Raw genomic sequence first — 10,149 nt, forward strand, 5'->3', positions numbered from 1 at the left:
GGGCGACAGAGCAAGACTCCGTCTCAAAAGAAAAAAAAAAAAAGACTTCTGGCTGGGTGGTTCATGCCTGTAATACCAACTCTTTGGGAGGCTGAGGCAGGAGGATTGCTTGAGCCTGGGACTTTGAGACCAGCCTGGGCCACATAGTGAAACCCTGTCTCTACAAAAAAATTTAAAAATTAGACAGATGTGGTGGTACATGCCCCAGTAGTCCTAAGCTACTCAGGAGGCTGAGGCAGGAGGCTCACTTGAGGCTGGGAGGTTGAGACTAGAGTGAGCGGTGATTGCACCACCATACTCCAGCCTAGGCAATGGAGCAATACCCTGTCTCAAAAAACAGAAAACAAAAGGACTTCTGTGACTTGATGAAATGGTGCCATTTTAGAAATTTTACACTAGAGTACAAAGCACTATGCTCAATGCTGGGATAATGAATAAGACTGAGTTCCTTCTTTCAAAGGAGATATCAGGCACACAAGAAAAATGTTAAGAGGGAAAGTGAAGTGTAGCCTTTGGGATGAGTATAGGTAGATGATCCAGCTTCCAGGCTCTAAGTGGGAATTTTAAAGTTTTAAAGCTTTTAAAAGCATTATTTATCATCTAAGTGGGAGTTAAATAAAGAAAAAGTCAATGAAAAAAATTTAATAATATAAAAAATATAAAATTATTATAAAAGATGCTGAAGCTCATTTAAAAATCAGAAGGCATGGATGGGTATTAAAGTTAAAAGTAAAAGTTTTTTTAAAAAATTTCTTTGCTTAACCCTTAGACACACTCTCAGAAGTAGCCATGGTTAACAATTTTCTACAGATCCTTCCAGAAAATGTTTATGTACATTCAAACATGTACAATGTTGTCCTAGTTTTCTATGGCTGCTGTAACAAATGACCACAAACTTGGTGGCTTAAAACAACAGGATTTGTTCTCTCAAAGTATGGAGGCCAGAAATCCAAAATGAGTCTTATGGACCTACATCAGGGTGTCAGTCAGCGGGACCACACTCCCTCCAGAGGCCCTAGGAAAGAATCGGTTCCTGGCCTCTTCCAGCTTCTGGTGGCTGCTGGTACTCCTAGGCCTGTGGCCATCTTACTCTACTCTGTTCTAATCTTTCTCCGATCCCTCTTCGTATCACTTTCTCCTTTGTGTCAAATCTCCTTCTGTCTTGCCCGTAATGATATATGTGATTGCCTTTAGGACCCACCCAGATAATCCAGGGTAATCCCCCCATCTCGAGATCCTTAATTTAATCACATCTGCAAAGACCCTTTTTCCAAATAAAGTAACATTTACAAGTTCCAGGGATTACAACCTGATCTCTTTGGGGGTCATTATTAGCTTACACAAATGCATATGTAAATGTGTATGTGAGACATATATATATATACACACACACACACACACACGCAAAAAAGGAATTAGACTTCATATACTGTCTTGCAAATTTCTTCTTAAAACTTAATGGATTTCTTCCACATTGGCACATTTGACCCTTGAGCAATGCCAAGGTTAGGGATCCCCCTGTGCAGTGGGAACTTCACATATAACTTTAGATTCCCCCAAAACTTTACTAATAGCCTACTGTTGACCAGAAGCCTTATTGATAACATAAACAGTTGTTTAACACATATTTTGTATGTTATATGTATTATATATTGTATTCTTACAGTAAAGTAAGCTAGAGAAAAGAAAATGTTAAGAAAATCAGAAGGAGGAAAAAATATTTTTCTCACTTCATCGTTCAGGGTGGAGTGCTGTGGTCCCCTCTTGACTCACTCTTCCTGGGCTCAGGCAGTCCTTCCACCTTAGCCTCCCGAGTTGCTGGGACTAACAGGCGTGCACCACCATGCCCAGATAATTTTTTATTTTTATTTTTAGAGACAGGGTTTCACTTTATTGCCCAGTAAATAGAAAATATATTTACTATTCATTAAATGGAAGTGGATCATCATAAAGGTCTTCATCCTTGTTATCATCCTCATGTTGAATAGGCTGAGGAAGAGGAGGGGTTGGTCCTGGTGAATTAGGGGTGACGGGCAGAAAAAAATTCACATGCAAGTCACCCTGTGCGGTTCAAATCCATGTTGTTCAAGGGTCAACTGTATTTATATAGTTACGTCTGTCTTCCATATCATCTTTTGTTTTCTTTAAATATTTGCAAAGCAATTTTATATAAATGAATGTCTCATTTTTTGTGTATGGTATAAAACAATAGTGTAAAATTTACCGTCTTTACCATTTTTTTTTTTTTTTTTTGAGGCGGAGTCTCGCTCTGTCGCCCAGGCTGGAGTGCAGTGGCCAGATCTCGGCTCACTGCAAGCTCCGCCTCCCAGGTTTACGCCATTCTCCTGCCTCAGCCTCCCGAGTAGCTGGGACTACAGGCGCCCGCCACCTCGCCCGGCTAGTTTTTTGTATTTTTTAGTAGAGATGGGGTTTCACTGTGTTAGCCAGGATGGTCTCGATCTCCTGACCTCGTGATCCGCCCGTCTCGGCCTCCCAAAGTGCTGGGATTACAGGCTTGAGCCACCGTGCCCGGCCAACCATTTTTAAGTGTACAGTTCAATCCTGTTAAGTATATTCACATTGTTATGAAACAGATCTCCAGAACTTTCTCATCTTGCTAATGTGAAACTCTGTATCTAAATATTTCTCCTATCCCCCTCCCGAGGCACACCCCCACCCCATCTTTGGTTACTACCATTCTACTTTCTGGTTCTATGAATTTATGAATTTGCATACCTCATAAAAGTGGGATCATACAGTATTTGGCTTTTTTTGTGACTGTTAGTAGATTTTTTTTTCTCTAATTTTTAAAATGTTTAATTCACTCATAAGCACAGCACAGGGTATTATCCATTTGTGTGTGCATGTACACATACACTCATTGTACTATGTTTATTGTGGTTAACTGAAGTCCTGTGTCACTAGAATGCTACGTAACAGAAAATACTGGTCATACCTCTTGTGATAAATATTTGTTGGGTACTTATTTTGTATCACACATTGGGAGAAAAAGATAATTAAGATACATTCCAGCCCTTGCCCTTGAGGCACTCACAATCTGATGAGAAAGGCTGATCTGCAAACTATTACTCTCAGAATAGTGTTAAGCTTGATGGGAATATAATGAACGAAGGTCTTAATTACCTAATTCAGAGGTATTCTTTACAGTTAAATGCATTTTAGAATGAGATTGTCTTGGCAGTTCAAAAATCAGACTATTTTAATCTGAATCAGTTTTTTACTTGGCAACTTTATTTATTTATCTACCCCGCCCCCACCCAAGTAAGGAAACGGTACTTGGCAACTTTAAGTTAGGGTTCTCTAAAACCTTCAGAATAAGAGTAACCTGAGTCTGTTCCCTGGTGGAGCAATCTTCATAACTGTTCTTTGGATTCTTAAATTTCTGCTTTACTCCTGTTGGGGATAGGAGAAATTGGGTTTCTTACAAATGGTCTTTAAGCTTACTACATTGATTCCTGTACTGATCTGGTGATGGCCTAAGGCTTTAAGGAGGTGTGTTGAGTCATCTAAATTAGGTGGAGTAATAGGGACTTAAAAAGCACATATCTTTCCTGTTGGTATGATGGGAGACACAAAATGCAGTCAAACTTTGTAAACTAGGATTCAGGACAAATTCTTTCTTTCTTTCTTTTTTTTTTGAGACAGAGTCTCGCTCTGTCGCCCAGGCTGGAGTGCAGTGGTCGGATCTCAGCTCACTGCAAGCTCCGCCTCCCGGGTTTACGCCATTCTCCTGCGTCAGCCTCCCGAGTAGCTGGACTACAGGCGCCCACCACCTCGCCCGGCTAGATTTTTGTATTTTTTAGTAGAGACGGGGTTTCACCGTGTTAGCCAGGATGGTCTCCATCTCCTGACCTCGTGATCCGCCCGTCTCGGCCTCCCAAAGTGCTGGGATTACAGGCTTGAGCCACCTCGCCCGGCAGGACAAACTCTTTCTACAAAAAGAAAATTAAAACTAGTTGCTAACCTTTGGAGATCTCAGAGACTAGGACTTAACTCCTTGAAATATTAATGCTGTTTCTACTACAATTTTCTTAAGAACTCCTCATATTACATTAGGTGACTGCACATTACAATTGTATTGGCATGCAAGATTACTTACATAGACTTGTACATTTATTTACATTGACTTTTAGGGCAATTTTTGAAAGATCACATTTTACACACAAGAAGGGGAAGGTTGTTTTTCTTTTTTTTCTTTTATAGAGGTAAGGTTTCACTCGGTTGTTCAGGGTGGAGTGTTGTAGTGTAGTCTGGCTCACTGCAGCCTAGTCCTGGGCTCGGGATCCTCCCACCTCAGCCTCCGGAGTAGCTGGGACTACAGGCTTGTACCACCATGCCCAGCTAATTTTTTATTTTTTGTAGAGATGGGGTCTCACTTTGTTGCCCAGGCTGGTATTTTTCTATTTCACTTTCTGTTACCTTCCTGCTCATCTTGTATCATTGTCCAGGATTCCTCCTCCAGTTTCATAAAGAAGGAATTCCGTGAAAAGGTGAGGTGGAGCATTCTAGGTTCTTTTCCGGGCCTTCAAATGGCCTTTGAGATGCCATTTGAAGAACTGCTCGAGTCCAAAGGAGTTTCATGAAGTAAGCAGCTTACATATAATGAGGGGCTGTGTATTTACGTTGATGCTTTGGCTGTTACCCGCAGTAATTTTTTTCACCCTTGGAGGAGTGATTAGTGATTAGGATTGTGATAGTGGGAACTGGTTATCTCCTTTGTTTCTGGAATATTATGTGTAATACCACCAAAAAAAGAGGTCCACCGAACCGCAGTAGTCTTCCTAGTTGGTCCATCATTTGCCTCTTGCCTTGGAAAGCCTATGACCTGGAAGCAGCGCCTGAGGCCTGCAAACCTCTGGGCGAAGATACACTGCGGCCCCTTTAAGCTTTCAGTGTGTGCGGGGAGAGGAACTGAGGGTGGGGCGGGCACTCTGGCAGTGGCGCTCCGGGCCCCGCCCTCGGAGGAGGCGTTTCCCAGCGGTCAGCAGCACCAATGCTGCTGCCGCTGCCGCTGCCGCCGCCACAGCCTGCCGGGTATTCCTGCTGATCCTGCTCGGACCTTAGGTCCCCTGACCTCTCCCTGCCCAGGGAGCGTAAGTGTCAAACCACAGGCAAGGGGCAAGCATCCTGCGACCGTGCTGCAAGTCCTGGTGGACAGTACTGGGGACTTTCCTGGCCTATCAGAGGCTAAGGCGGCGAAAGAGCGTAAACAATGCCGGCTGCAGTGAGCTAAAGCCAGGGCATCTGCTCTACTTCTGGGTGGTGACAAGCAGCCGTAGGGTGCTTGTTTGGGTATGCAGTGGGTGAGCAGTGCCCACGACCTGGCTTTGCCCCCGCCTGGTTCTTACTTGGGGTGAGGAGAGGTTTGCTTTTACCAGAGTATAACCCATTTGAGCTGAATGGGTGGAGCTGAATCTCTTGCTCTGGGCCTTGGATCCTTACCCCGGTATTTGAAGACCTTGGTAGCTTTGGGATGAGTAAGCATTAGGTTTTCATCTACCTTGGTACAGGCGAGCAGCAACTCCACATTGTCCTAATTCACAGCAGGTTTAGCTTTTTGTCTCTCCAGAGGCCTATATTGGTGGTATCCCGTACCCCTTTTGGATATGTTGACAGTGATCATCTCTTAGGAAGAGTCCAGTTAACCTTCTTTCCTCCTGATACGAAGAGCACCGTGTGAAAGAGACAGCTCTTTACCCCTCTCCGTCTCTAAAGGAATTTGTGGGACACCACCATCCCAAGAAAGCAAACACACCAAAGTTTGAGATAATCAGCTAGAAAACCGTTCAGATTTCTGGCTGCCTGGTAATGCAGAATACTCCAGCAAGAGGATAACACTTGTCCTTGTTAATGGGAAATACCCGGAGACAGTGAGGTTTTTTTAATTTGAGGGAAAGTCTTGTCATTTTTGCCACCTGCTACTCAGAGATGGGATTTTGTCAGATTTTGGTTAAGTAATAAAAATCTTAAGTTTTCTACGACAGTTACATAGTTGTTATGTTTCTTTAATCCAGTTGTCCTTCCTAGACATGGTTTGAGTAGATTTCTGGGCATGTGTATGCATTGCTTTTTTTTTTTTTTTTTTTAATAATTTTTTTTTTATGAGCCTATCCTCACACTCAGTGGTCATTCAAATGGGTTGCTTTTTGATAGAGCAGAAGTTTTTCTCAAACTTCTGTTGACATAATTCTGTGCTTCTGCAATAGCATCTCCTTAGCCAGAAGTGAGAGTCCAGGAATGGTAATCAAATTCAGATCTCTTGTATTGTGATAGTGAAGAGCTTTTGTAGGTCAAGAGCTTGCAAATTTGCCATAAAATAGTTGTACTGCCAGTGGTTTTTTTCTAAGTAGAAGAGAAAATAATCTCTACAGTAGCTCTGTAATTACTCTTATAGATTGTCAAAATACAGGAATTTAAACTAAAAAGACACCACATTTGGGCCCATGGGTTGTAGGGAAGAGAGATAGACTGGGAAGTAAGAGACATAGGTTCTAGGCCCAGCTCTAATATTACTCATGACTTAATTTCTCTGTCCTTTACTTTTAACTGGTTGGTTAATGAGAATGCACAGATTTTGGGGTCTCTTTTATGATGGGATATAGTGCATATTTAATAGGAAATTTGTCATTTATTTGAACACTAAACTGAAAAATCAGACAATTTCGAATTTATTCTAAGTTCTGCCTTCATGTATAACCTTGAAAACGTTTCTTAACCTCTAGTCTACAAATAAACAATTACACCTAAACCTTTTCAGCAATAACATGGACTATATGGTATTTGAGCTCTTAGGTAGACATTTTTAGATCAGCAGTATATGATTATAATATTTCTGTAAAACATACTTATTTTAGCTGGCCTCCTTGTCTTTGCCTCTATTTTAGACTGGGATAAAAATCTGAGAGCTCTGAATAATTGAAATTTCTGAATATGTGTCTTTAGTAGGGACTAGATCAGATAAACCACAGCAAGCATTATATATATAGTTCAGATTAATCTTATTAATGCTTCTCTTTGTTGGCAATTTTATTTGCTCTTTAGGCATCAAACTCTATTGTGTACCAAAAACTTGGCTTCTTATATCTGTTTATAAAATCCAGATCAGTCTGCTCATCCCTATATGATACTCTAATTTTTTGAGAAACTTCCAAATGGTTTTACACAGCAGCTAGACCATTTTGCATTCACAGCAGCTGGACCATTTGGCATTCAACTTAAAAAATGCACAGATATAATAATTTTTATTGTATTTTACAGACATACCAGTATTCAGTTGGTGGGGGTGGTGGGGGGAAGACTGGTCCTGAGTTTGAAAAGCACATTTTGATGAACATGTGAACTGTTTCCAGCTTTTGACTATTATGAACAACATTGCTCTATCACTATATAGGTTTTCTGGTGTAATTTGCATCAGTTTCTAGGCTATACACCCAGGAATAGAGTTGCTGGGTTGTAGGGCATGTGTATCTGATAATGCCATACAGTTTTCCAGACTGTTAAACTATTCTGTCTCCCATCATTGCTGTATTTGAGTTCCTGCAAATTCTCTCGACTCCTTTAAATTACGCTGCTGCTGTTTCATGGCAATCCTAGGGATTTTGAAGAAAAGTCTTAGTGAAAGTTCCACATATCCTAATAAACTTTTACAATTCCATCTTTCTCTGGGATATTTTCTTCTTTGCGATGGGAGGGAAGAAGATGTAAAGGAAGAAGCATAGACTGCATCTTAGTTTAATTGCATTGCTTACCAGTTTTGTTGTTTTCGCAGGTTACTTAATCTTTATGAATCTAGTGTAAAATGAGAATATATTTCTTTCATGTAGTTGATGTTAGTACAAAGTGAATTAGCATGTTTAAAAAGTACTTTGCACAGTGCCTGATTCAGAATAGATAATATCAGAGTATATATTCAGTAAACAAATACTTATTGAAAACATATTTTGTGTCAAGCCAGAACTAGGGATGGAGAATTAAGGAGGACCTCTTCTATGTTATTTTTAGTATTGAAAAATTGGCCAGCTTGGGCAACATAGTGAGACCCCATCTCTACAAAAACTAAAAAATTAGTTGGGCGTGGTGACATGCGCCTGTAGTCCCAGCTACTCGGGAGACTAAAGCGAAAGAATCATTTGAACCTGGAGGCGGAGATTGGGAGGATCACTTGAGCCCAGGACGTTAAGGTTGCAGTGAGCTATGATCACACCACTGCACTCCAGCCTGGGTGACAGAGTGAGAGTGTCTCAAAATGAAAAGAAAATTGAAAACAAATGTCCAATGGTAGGGTTGGTAATTATGGTACATTCGTAAAATGGAATGCTATGTAGACTTTAAACATCATATTCTCAAATCTGGGAAAATGTTTGTGATCATATAAGAAAAATGTTATAAGAGGATTATGCCTGTCTTTTTCATATAATTTATACACTACATGTGTATTGAAAAAAACTGGAAGGAGTCAAGTGGATACATAATTTAGTGTTCCTCATGGTTATTAGGTGGTGGTGAAATTGTTTTAATACTTATGTTTTTTCTGTAGTTACTAAATTTTCTGCAGTTAACATACATTACTTTTATAATAAGAAAAAGGTGTTGTCTAGGTAGATAGCATAGGAGTGATTGTGGTGGCTCACGATCAGTGGGATCACTTGAGCCCAGGAGTTTGAGACCAGTCTGGGCAATATAATGAGACCTTGTCTCCACAACAAATTTCAAAATTAGCTCAGCATAGTGGTGCACACTTGCAGTCCCAGCAACTCCTAGCTACTTGGGAGGCAGAGGTGTAAGGATTGCTTGAGCCCAGGATGTGGAGGTTGCAGTGAGCTAAGATCGTGTTCCCTCTACTCCAGCCTGGACGACAGAGCGAGATGCTGTCTCAAAAAAAAGAAGATAGGTAGCATAAAGTTATTAAAAGGATGTTGACCGTAAGCCTCACTTAAAAAAAAAATGGTTTACATAAAGAATACGTATGAAGGTTCATTCAGGGATTTAATTTTGTAGTCGTTTATGTAAACATTGACTAGTCATGTTTGCCAGAATAAGGGAGCTTGGCAGCATCAACACTTTTACATATTGATTATTTTCTTTGTTTTCTTTTATTTACTTATTTATTTATTTTGTTGAGATGGAGTCTGTCACCCAGGCTGAAGTGCAGTGGTGCGATCTCGGCTCACTGCAAGCTCTGTCTCCCGGGTTCAAGCCATTCTCCTGCCTCAGCCTCCCAAGTAGCTGGGACTACACGCACCCACCACCATACCCGACTAATTTTTTGTGTTTTTAGTAGAGATGGGGTTTCACTGTGTTAGCCAGGATGGTCTCGATCCTGACCTTGTGATCTGCCCGCCTTGGCCTCTCAAAGTGGTTGGGGTTACAGGTGTGAGCCACCGCACCTGGCCCCCATATTGATTATTTTCTGTAAGTAATTCTAGGTGAAAGTATGACTTTTTCCAAAACTTTTTTCTTGGCCTTTTAAAAGGCCAGATAGCTCAGCAATTCAGTTTTATTCTAGCTTTCTTTTATATCTAAGAAGTTCTCATTTGTGAAAATATATAAGCATCATTTTTTAAAAAACAAATTTTTGGTTTTTTTGAGACAGGGTCTTGCTCTGTTGCCCATGCTGGAGTGTAGTGGCATGATCACAGCTCACTGTAACTTCTGTCTCTTGGGCTCAAGCAGTCCTCCCACCTCAGCTTCCCAAGTAGCTGGGACTACAGTCACACACCACTACACCTGGCTGATTTTTGTATTTTTAGCATAGACAGGGTTTCACCATGTTGCCCAGACTTGAATATATTTATATTTATATTTATATTTTTTGAGTGACTTTATTTATTTTTTTGAGATGGAGTTTCACTCTTTGCCCAGGCTAGAATGCAGTGGGATGATTTTGGCTCACTGCAACCTCTGCCTACCAGGTTCAAGTGATTCTTCTGTCTCAGCCTCCCGAGTAGCTGGGACTGCAGGTGTGCACCACCACACCCAGCTAATTTTTGTATTTTCAGTAGAGACGGGGTTTCACCATGTTGACCAGACTGGTCTTGAACTCCTGACCTCAGGTGATATGCCCACCTCAGCCTCCCAAAGTGCTGGGATTGCAGGCGTGAGCCACCACCATGCCCTGTCTTTTGAGTG

The 10,149-nt window shown here is 41.1% G+C and overlaps 1 protein-coding gene across 1 annotated transcript in view; it reads left to right on the forward strand.

The window, feature by feature from the left end:
- The first annotated feature begins 4,986 nt into the window (after positions 1-4,986).
- The window catches only part of CKAP5 (cytoskeleton associated protein 5), an 87,776-nt gene continuing 82,613 nt past the window's right edge, over positions 4,987-10,149 (forward strand). Inside the window, 1 exon segment of the mRNA XM_017861982.1 lies at positions 4,987-5,114. The gene's annotated coding sequence lies outside the window, so the exon portion shown is untranslated.

Source organism: Rhinopithecus bieti, unplaced genomic scaffold, assembly GCF_001698545.2.
Source record: "Rhinopithecus bieti isolate Rb0 unplaced genomic scaffold, ASM169854v2 scaffold_61533, whole genome shotgun sequence".
Taxonomy (NCBI): Eukaryota; Metazoa; Chordata; class Mammalia; order Primates; family Cercopithecidae; genus Rhinopithecus; species Rhinopithecus bieti.